The sequence below is a fragment of the Arachis duranensis genome, chromosome 6, assembly GCF_000817695.3.
Source record: "Arachis duranensis cultivar V14167 chromosome 6, aradu.V14167.gnm2.J7QH, whole genome shotgun sequence".
Lineage (NCBI taxonomy): Eukaryota > Viridiplantae > Streptophyta > Magnoliopsida > Fabales > Fabaceae > Arachis > Arachis duranensis.
This window is the reverse complement of record NC_029777.3, coordinates 80,094,240-80,105,130: the sequence shown is the minus strand read 5'-3', so window position 1 is coordinate 80,105,130 and position 10,891 is coordinate 80,094,240.

Sequence of the window (10,891 nt, the reverse complement as noted above, 5' to 3'; positions counted from 1 at the left end):
AAAGTAAGTCGGAAATTCCTATATAGAAATATCGTCACAAGGTTCGGAGTTCCATACTCCATCACTACTGACAATGGTACCCAGTTCACAGATGCATGCTTCAGAAAACTAGCGGCCGACTTGAATATAAAACAACAATTCACCTCTGTTGAGCACCCCCAAGCCAATGGGCAAGCTGAAGTTGCTAACAAAGTTATATTAGCAGGATTAAAACGGAGATTACAGGATGCAAAGGGAGCCTGGGCTGAGGAGCTCCTGCAAGTCCTATGGGCATATCAAATGACTCCACATTCCACAATAAAAGAGTCACCTTTTCGATTAGCTTACGGAATGGAGGCAATGATCCCAGTGGAGGTCGAAGAAGGATCACCCAGAGTAATCCATTTTGGCGAAAAAGCTAATTCCCAACTTCAAAGGGAAGAGCTCGACTTACTTCCGGAAATCCGAGAAAGAGCTCGGATAAGAGAAGAGGCGTTGAAATGACGAATGGCCTCCAGATACAACCGAAAAGTAATATAGCGGGCCTTTGCTGAAGACGACCTCATCCTAATCCGAAACGACATAGGAACAACTCTACCTGGAGAAGGAAAGCTGGTAGCAAACTGGAAAGGACCCTTCCGAGTCATAGAAGTACTGGAAAGGGCTACTACAGGCTTTCCGAACTCAACGGGCGAGAGCTTCCGAGGTCATGGTACGTCTGCAACCTAAGAAGGTACTATAGCCAGGGATGATAAAAGATCTTGGACAAGGCGCACTCTTTTTCCTGAAAAAGGGTTTTTAACGAGGCGCCCAGCCAAGACCTACAAATCACCCGAATTTGGAAATTAACCCCCCATGTATATTTGCATTCTCTTTTAATAAAATTTGTTCAGATTCTCTACAATCGCTCAAGTCGGATTATTCTGAAACATTCATCGCTCGATTATAAAGCTACAGATCGAAAGAAAGTGAAAACCAAATTCACTGCGCGATCACGATAAAAACGAGGGCTAAAACCCAAATTCTACAAAATCGGCAAAGATGAAAACAGAATAATGCAAGAAGTTATAGAAAGTGATCCATATAAAGGACTTGATGAGGTCCTAATAAAATGGATTGCTATAAAATAACTTAAAGACTGGCCGGCACAAAAAGTCGGACCAGCCACAATGACCCAAGTTATAAGTAAAGTCCTGGAAAGAGGTCTGGCCAACCCTATAAAAGAGGATTACTATAACTTCGATGAGCCCGACATGATGAAGTCGGACTCCTACAAAAAGTTACAAAGATAATCCCTGAAAGAGACCTGAACAAGGACCAAGAAAGAGGATTATCAAGTAACTCGGCAGGGCCCGACATGACGAATTCGGCCCAGAAAAATAAGTCACAAAGATAATCCCTGAAAGAGACCCGAACAAAGGTCCAAGAAAGAGGATTATCATGTAACTCGACAGGGCCCGACATGACGAAGTCGGCCCAGAAAGATAAGTTACAAAGATAATCCCTGAAAGAGACCTGAACAAAGTCCAAGAAAGAGGATTATCAAGTAACTCGACAAAGCCCGACGTGACCAAGTCGGCCCAGAAAGATAAAGTTACAAAGATAATCCCTGAAAGAGACCTGAACAAAGTCCAAGAAAGAGGATTATCAAGTAACTCGACAAAGCCCGACGTGACCAAGTCGGCCCAGAAAGATAAAGTTACAAAGATAATCCCTGAAAGAGACCTGAACAAGGTCCAAGAAAGAGGATTATCAAGTAACTCGACAAAGCTCGACATGACGAAGTCGGCCCAGAAAGACAAAGTTACAAAGATAATCCCTGAAAGAGACCTGAACAAGGTCCAAGAAAGAGGATTATCAAGTAACTCGACAAAGTTCGACATGATGAAGTCATCCCAGAAAGACAAAGTTACAAAAGATAAATCCCTGAAAGAGACCTGAACTAGGTCCAAGAAAGAGGATTATTAAGTAGCTCGACAGGGCCCGACATGACAAAGTCGGCCCAGAAAGATAAAAGTTACAAAAGGTAAATCTCCAAAAAAGATCTGAACAAAGATCCAAGAAAAGGGATTACCTAGTAACGGAACAGGGACCGACATGAAGAAGTCGGACTAAAGCTACAAAAAGTTATAAGAAGTAAACACAAGGGGTTACTAGAAATATCTCATGAAAAGATCAACTAAGAGAATCAGCCAATAGAAGGCACGCGTCAAAAGGGAGATAACTCGACCCGAAAGACCACGATCCCGCCAAAATCAATCTACAAAGTATTCTATCAAATAAGACAAGTTGAGCTAAAGAAAGCTGCAGGCAAGCATATCACAAAGAAATAACGCAGTTACCATAAAACAAGACCCAAGAGGCCACTTGAAGCCGACCCCAAGAGCAAGAGAGATTATCTTGTTTTTCAAAACAAAGTTGCTAAAGTAGCAACTGGAGTATCCAAGGTCAGATATCACAAACTTACAAAATAAAGAGTTCAAAAGCCCCCAAAAACCGGGCTATACACAAACATATCAGAAAAATTATAGAGGATTCAAAGGCTTCCCAGTAGCAGCATGTTGGGGAGAAGAGGGCGAGTCTGAAGGGGAACTGCGTCCACTGTCCTGTCATCCCGGTTCAAAATCTAGACGTCTGGATCAGATTCTGGCTGAGTAGCTTCAACTGGTGAGGTTGAGGAAGGCGGGACAACAGAGGCTTTGGCAGAAGTAATCGGAGGAGGGACAACATCATCATCATCATCGGGATCGTTAGGGACAATCTTACCATCCTTCACAACATTGTCCAAGCTAAATAAAGCAAGATCAGCTCCTGGGGCAATAACCTGAACCTGCTCCTTCAGGTTCTCATAAGCAGCAGTTACGCTACCCACAAGATGACCCTGGAGCTCGAAATAATCAACTCAGACCGACTCTAGCTCCTCCCGAAGATGCATCACTTCTCGGTAGGACGTGACGTAGCTTTCTTTGTGCTTCAAAGCCACATCCTCAGCCAATCGCACAGAGGCCGCTAGGGCAAGAGAGATGGCCTTCTCCCCCGCCAGCTCCTTCAGTTTATTCATTTCCGCTTCAAACTCCTCTTTTAGACCCTTCATCCAATCAAATTCCTGCTTAGCTTGCTCCATGAAAACTTTGGTAGCATGCAGATGCAAATTTTGTGCAGTGCGATACAAAGCAGCCCCCATATGAGCCATCTTAACACTACTCCGAGTTATAAAATCCAAGTGATGAAGGAGAGATACATCATCCATTGAAAGAGCACCATAAGGAGCGATCTGCTGGTCCACAAAACCAATAGGATCAAAATCTGGGGCATCTAGATTTAAAAGTTCAACAGTTCGAGGTCTTTTTGGAGGAGGGGCTGCCGAAGAAGAAACCACAATAGCAGTAGAAGATTGAGGGGGATCCACTAAACAGACCCGAGGTTTAGGGATCATTCTCCTTGGGCCAGGAGAGCTCGGCACGGGTGGCTTCGAAGGAGCTTGGGAAGTTCCCTCCTCATCGGCCTGGGCCGAGATGTTTTGAGCTGCAGTAGCTTTCCTCGCCTTCTTGAAAGTCTTCATTGCATCATTATTTTTGGCCATCTCTGAAAAATGAAAAAAAAAACAATTTATCAAATTGAGAGAAAAATAAGAAGGAATCAACAAAACAAAATATATCAAGGCAGTACCCAAAGCAGTTCGAATAAGGGACGGATCTCCTAAAGACTTTTTAGTATCCAAGTGATGAGGTTCTTCCCAAATATCCTCCAAAACATTCACAAAGGCCTGCTCGACCTCACTCAACATCTCCCAAGTATATCGGGATACCACTACGTTCCTCTGCCACTCTAAGGGAAAGCAGGGCTCATTATTTTCTTCCAGAAAGAAAGGTCGGGCTCCTTCAACAGCCCGGACCTTAAAGAAGTAGTTCTTAAAATCCCGGAAAGATTCGTCATACATGGAAAAAACCTTGTGCCCCTGGGCATACCTAAAAGAAATCCAGGAAGCTTTCTTCTTGGTAGTCCCAGGTTTGGTCAACACAAAAAGATACAGAAAAAGATTTTGAGAAGGCGTAACACCAAATTCTTGACAAACAAGCTGAAAAATCTTGATGAAACCCCACGAATTCGGATGGAGCTACGAAGGGGCTACATTACAAGACCATAGTAGGTCAGTTTCAAAAAAGGTAAAAGGAAAGGTGATGTTCATTTAGCCAAAAAAGAAATCATAAGCATAGAAGAAGGGACACTCCCCCTGGGTCAGGACCAGGAAGCAAACTCTATCACCAGAATTGGGTGCCACTAACTCGTAATTGCTCTCCAGATCCTCACTGCTACAGACACGATGATGCCTTCTAAGCGTCACACAAAATTTGGAATCGGCTAAAGAAACACACAACAAGACAAGGGAGTCCAGCCAATCGGACATCCCCTCAGGAACCATAGGAGATGCCTCGCAAATATTTTTTCGGGAAGACATAGCCAACTAGTCCTACAAACAAGAAAAAAGATTGGGTTACTAAAAAGGTAAAAACATCCCAGATCAAATCAAAACAACTCAGCACAACCCAGCGACAGTATAACAGATAAAAAGGAAAACCCCTGAACACAACCCAAGGTCCAGGGGCATCCTTTGGAGGCAATCGGGGAATAAAACTTTCAGGAAAATCTACAAGGCTAGCGTCTCAACGGAAACCCTTCCCAAGAAAAACAAACGCAAAGAAGATCATACGAACCGCCAAAAGAAAAAAGGCTATAACAGTTCAGAAATCAGCAAAATAGCAGACAAAACCCTAAAGAGCCAAACCAGGGAGATACACTCAGAAGCATACGAAAGGACAAAAAAGGAAGCATACATCACAGTAACAAAACAAGGCGCGATAAAAATCCAAGCTTCCCAATAGGCACTTAGTCAAAATCAAAGCTTCAAAACCAAACACGACACAGCGGAATAGCAAGCAAAAAAGAGAAGACAAACCAACCTAAAAAAAGGAGAAGTGTGCGGAGAGCGAAGACAAAAGAGATCAAGAGTTGTCGTCGAAAGCAAGAAGAACACCTACGATCGTCAAAGCAATGTCACAAAGAAAAAACGCGAAGGGGCAAACGATAGCAAGAGAAAAAACCATTTCTGTGTGTAAAGTTCAAAATAAAAAGAAGCAAAAGAAGCGGGGCATTGAAAACCAATTAATGGGGGCATTAAAAACCCTCGCGCATTCCCAAGGCAAAAACACTAAATGCAAAAGCTCGCGCTTTCAGAAGAAACGAAACAGAAACGCTCTGCATTCAAAAAGGAACTCTACGAAGACAAGATCGACAAAATGCTCGAGTTTGGCTTCACCCAAGAAAGTTCGAAGTCCTAAAAATAAGACTCGACCTCCAAGCAAAAGCCGAGCTCGAGCAAGGGCACTGTTCATACCCTGGGTCGAGGTGTCCGACCCGGGATGTTCTACAGACAAAGCGACCGACCTCTTCAGATCAGGATGACCCAACCTCTTCTCAAAGAGCTCAGCCAAATCACAGGAAAGCCCTATAAAGGGCCCAAATAGAGAAACACGACCCCAATCCAAAGGCAGCCCAAGCCTATAGAGATAAGGGCGGTTCCCATAAAAGATAAAGATAAATATAACTAACTTATCTTATTTGCAAAAGTCACTCTACACCATTATAAATACACTGGAGCACCCATGTATAACTCATACTCAGATTCTACTCAATACCTGCTTAATACCCTTGCTAACTTAAGTATTGGAGTCCCTTGCAGCTACCCCCACCCTCCGGGGACGAAGGAATCAGGATCACCATCAAGCTCAACAAATCGAATACAACCGTTCTGACGAGCGCAGAAGATCTTGTCCGAGATCGACCTACAGTTTCAAGTAACTCTCGGAACACTTTTGAACTTTTTATATTCTATAACTGGTAGTGCTGACTTTCTGCTACTTTTCTAGTTGCTTGTTTAGCAACTTTTATTTTGAAAAACAAAGTAGTTTTCAAGCTCTTGGGGTTGATTTTGGTGGCCTCTTGAGTTTGTTATTATTATAACTTTGTGCTTTTTGTGTCACGTTTGTCTGCATCTGTTTGGTACCCCTTTAGAGTTTTGCATCTGTCTGGTACCTCTTTTACAATGTTGGAACCTTATTGCCCGACCTCTTTGGATTGCCCTTGTATTTTCATACTTGTGGCTTGTTTCTTTTTGAGGTTGTGGGTGTTTGGGTCCGACTTGTATGTAGACTTCCTTACTTCGGATACCAAGTAATCCTCTTTCTTGGACCTTTGTCAGGTCTCTTTCAGGGATTACTTTTTATAACTTGTTTGTGGGAGGCCGACTTCATCATGTCGGTCCCTTATGAGTTATTTCTAGTAATCCTCTTTCTTGGACCTTTGTCAGGTCTCTTTCAGGGATTTCTTTTTATAACTTGTTCATGGGAGACCGACTTCATCATGTCGGTCTCTTCTAAGTTATTTCTAGTAATCCTCTTTTTTGGACCTTTGTCATGTCTCTTTCAGGGATTACTTTTTATAACTTGTTTGTAGGAGGCCGACTTCATCATGTCGGTCCCTTATGAGTTATTTCTAGTAATCCTCTTTCTTGGACCTTTGTTAGGTCTCTTTCAGGGATTACTTTTTATAACTTGTTTGTGGGAGGCCGACTTCATCATGTCGGTCCCTTATGAGTTATTTCTAGTAATCCTCTTTCTTGGACCTTTGTCAGGTCTCTTTCAGGGATTACTTTTTATAACTTGTTGGTGGGAGGCCGACTTCATCATGTCGGTCTCTTCTATGTTATTTCTAGTAATCTTCTTTCTTGGACCTTTGTCAGATCACTTTCAGGGATTACTTTTTATAACTTGTTGGTGGGAGGCCGACTTCATCATGTCAGTCTCTTCTAAGTTATTTCTAGTAATCCTCTTTTTTGGACCTTTGTCAGGTCTCTTTTAGTGATTACTTTTTATAACTTGTTTGTGGGAGGCCGACTTCATCATGTCGGTCTCTTCTAAGTTATTTCTAGTAATCCTCTTTTTTAGGGCTGGCCAGGCCTCTTTCCAGGGATTTACTTTTTATAACTTTGGTTAGTGTGGTCGACAGGTCCGACTTCTTTACGTCGGCCTGTCTTTTAAGTTATTTTTAGCAACCCATTTTGTAAGACCTTGTCAGGTCCTTTCGATGGATCACTTTTGATAACTTCTTGCATTATTCTATTTTGTCGCTTTTTCATCTTTGCCGATTTCGTCGAAGTTAGGTTTGATCCCGGTTTGGTTGACCTTTTGATGAATTTGGTTTTCACCTCCTTTGGTCTTTTATCAGGGTCGGACAGTGAATCTGATCTTCACTTTTTTCCGATCTCATAGCTTTGTAATCGGGCGATGAATTTTTAGCATTTCAGACTAATGCGTCTTGGGAGTTTGTAGAGAATCTAAAAAACTTTATTCAAAAGAAAATGCAGATATATACATGTAGGAGTTTTTATCTCTGAGTCGAGTAATTTGTGGATCTTGGCTTGGTGCCTCGTTAAAAAAGTTTTTCAGGAAAAAGAGTGCACCTTATCCTAAGATCTCAATTACCTTTTAGCTATAGTATCTCCTTAGGTTGCAGGTGTGCCAAGATCTTGGTAGCTCTCACCTGTTGAGTTCGGATACTTTGTAGTAGCCTTTTCCCAGTACTTCTATGACTCGGTTAGGTCCCTTCCAGTTAGCTGCTAGCTTTCCCTCTCCCAGGCTACTTATTCCGATATCATTTCGGATTAGGATAAGATCATTGTTGGTGAAGCTTCTTTGCACTACCCTTCGATTGTACCTTAAGGCCATGCGACGTTTTAGCGCTTCTTCTTTGATCCGAGCTCTTTCTTGGATTTCTGGAAGTAAGTTGATTTCTTCCCTTTGAAGCCGGGAGTTGACTTTGTCGCTATAGAGAATTGCTCTGGGAGATCTTTCTTCGACCTCTACCGGTATCATTGCCTCCATTCCATAAGCTAGTCGGAAGGGTGATTCCTTTGTGGTGGAATGTGGAGTTGTCGTATATGCCCATATGACTTTTGCATCCTGTAGCCTTCGTTTTAACCCAGCTAGTATGACTTTATTGGCAGCTTCTGCTTGTCCATTAGCCTGCGGGTGTTCTACGAAGGTGAATTGGTGTTTTATTCTTAAGTCGGCCACCAATTTCCTAAAGCCTGCGTCGGTGAATTGGGTGCCATTGTCTGTGGTTATGGAGTAGGGGACCCCAAACCTTGTGACGATGGTTCTATATAGGAATTTCCGACTTCTTTGAGCTGTGGCATTGGCCAGAGGTTCTACCTTGATCCACTTTGTGAAATAATTCACCCCTACAATGAGGAATTTTACCTGTCCCGATCCTTGGAGGAAAGGGCCGAGGAGGTCCAGTCCCCACTTTGCAAATGGCCTAGGTGAGGTTACGCTAATGAGCTCCTCTGGTGGGCGTTGTGGAAGTTAGCATGTTTTTGACACTAGGGGCATGTTTTCACGAATTTGGCCACTTCTTTCTACAAGGTTGGCCAAAAGAATCCGGCTCGGAGTACCTTTATGAAGAGGGCTCGTGGTCCGAGATGATTACCGCACACACCGCTGTGTATTTCTTCCAAGACCTCTTTTGTGTTAGGGGTTGGTACGCATTTTAGCAGAGGTGTCGAGATTCCTTTTTTGTACAGGATGTCATTTATGATGGTGTAATACTGTGCCTCCTTTTCATCTGTAGGGAGTGTTTCTGATATAAGGTAGTAGATTATGAGAGTCATCCATCCTTGGTCCTGATCTGTTATGGTTAAGATTTTTTCTTCTTCCGTGATTGACGGGTTCTGGAGTGTTTCTTGGATGAGACTTCTATTGTTACCCCCTGGTTTGGTACTGGCTAGTTTGGAGAGTGCATCAGCTCAGGCGTTCTGTTCTCGAGGTATGTGGCGGACTTCATATTCCCTGAGTTGTCCGAGCTGTTCCCTGGTTTTGTCTAGGTACTTTTTCATGGTGGGATCTTTGGCTTGGTAGCTCTCTGCTATTTGTGAAGTAACTACCTGTGAGTCGCTGAAGATGATGAGCTTTTGGGCTCCAACCTCCTTAGCCAGCTTCAAATCGGCCAGTAGTGCCTCATATTCGGCTTGGTTGTTTGAGGCAGGGAACCCGAATTTGAGAGAAAGTTCGATTTGGGTTCCCTGGTCGCTTTCTATGATGACGCCTGCGCCGCTTCTAGTTTTATTTGAGGAACCGTCCACATAAAGATTCCATTCTGTAGGAATTTCTGGAGTGTCCGTAAATTCTGCAATGTAGTCGGCTTAATATAGCGATTTAATGGATGTCCGAGCTTCATATTGAAGGTCAAATTTGGACAACTCAACTGCCCATTGCAAAATTCTGCCTGCTAGGTCCGTTTTTTGCAAAATTCCTTTTATGGGTTGGTTGGTCCGAACCTTAATGATGTGAGCTTGGAAATATGGATGGAGCCGTCGAGAGGTTAGTATGAGAGCATAGGCGAATTTTCTATTTTTTGGTAGTTCAGCTCGGATCCTTGCAATGCTTTGCTGATGAAGTATACAGGTTGCTATCCACTGTCGTCTTCTCGGACTAATGCTGAGGCTACTGCCCGACTTCCTACTGCAAGATATAATATAAGTGGTTCTCCTTCCGGAGGTTAAGTTAGGATAGGTGGCTGTCCCAGGAATCTTTTGAAATCTTGGAAGGCCTGCTCGCACTCCGTTGTCCATTCAAACGTCTTTCCCTTCCTTAGAGTGGCATAGAAGGGAAGCGATCTTATTGCTTATCCAGCCAGAAATCTGGACAAGGCTGCCAACCTTTCATTGAGTTGTTGTACTTCCTTGACACAAGTCGGACTCTTCATGTCACGTATGGCCCGACATTTATCTGGATTTGCCTCGATTCCTCTTTGTGTGAGCATAAAACCCAAGAACTTTCCAGCTTCTACTGCAAAGGTGCATTTTGCAGGATTAAGTCGCATGCCATGCCTTCTTATAGTGTCGAATACTTGGGTGAGGTCGGACAACAGCGTCTTCTCGCTTTGTGTCTTTATTAACATGTCGTCTACATATACTTCCATGATTTTTCCGATGTGATCTGTGAAGATCTTATTCATTAATCTCTGATAGGTAGCTCATGCATTTTTTAGCCCAAAAGGCATGACAATGTAGCAGTAGTTTACTTTTGGGGTTAAGAACACTATTTTTTCTTGGTCGGGTAGATACATCGGGATTTGATTATATCCCGAATATGCATCTATGAACGAGAGGTATTTATACCCAGAGGAGGCATCTACCAGAGCGCCAATACTTGGGGGTGGATAAGGATCTTTTGGGCAGGCTTTGTTGAGATTAGTGTAGTTGGTGCACATCCGCCACTTTCCGTTTGATTTTTTCACCAAGACAACGTTAGCTAGCCATAGTGGGTACGTGACTCCAATAGAGCTTGTACCTGTTCTTCCACAACTTGGGATCGTTCTGGCCCGAGCTTTCTACGCCTTTGCTGTACTGGCCGAGATCCTGGGTAGACTGTTAGCTTGTGGCACATTAACTTGTGATTTATGCCAGGCATGTCTACGGCCTTCCATGCAAAGAGGTCGACGTAATCTCGCAAGAACTGTACGAGTGATTCTTTTATGGCTCCTTTTAGAATCGTACCGATATTGGTTGTTTGGTCCGAGATATCTCCGATCTGGACTTTTTCTACTTCACTTTCGAGTTGTGGACGGAGTTCTTCCTGCCTCTGAGCTCTACCGAGTTCGATGGTGTGGAATTCTTCTCCTCTGACTCTGAGGTTTAGACTCTCGTTGTAGCAGCGGTGCGCTGTCTTCTAGTCTGCTTTTATCGTAGCTATTCCTTCTACTATTGGGAACTTCATGCATAGATGTGGAGTCGAGACTACTGCGCCGAGTTGGTTCAATGTTGTCCTACCTATTAAAGCATTGTAGGCTGAGC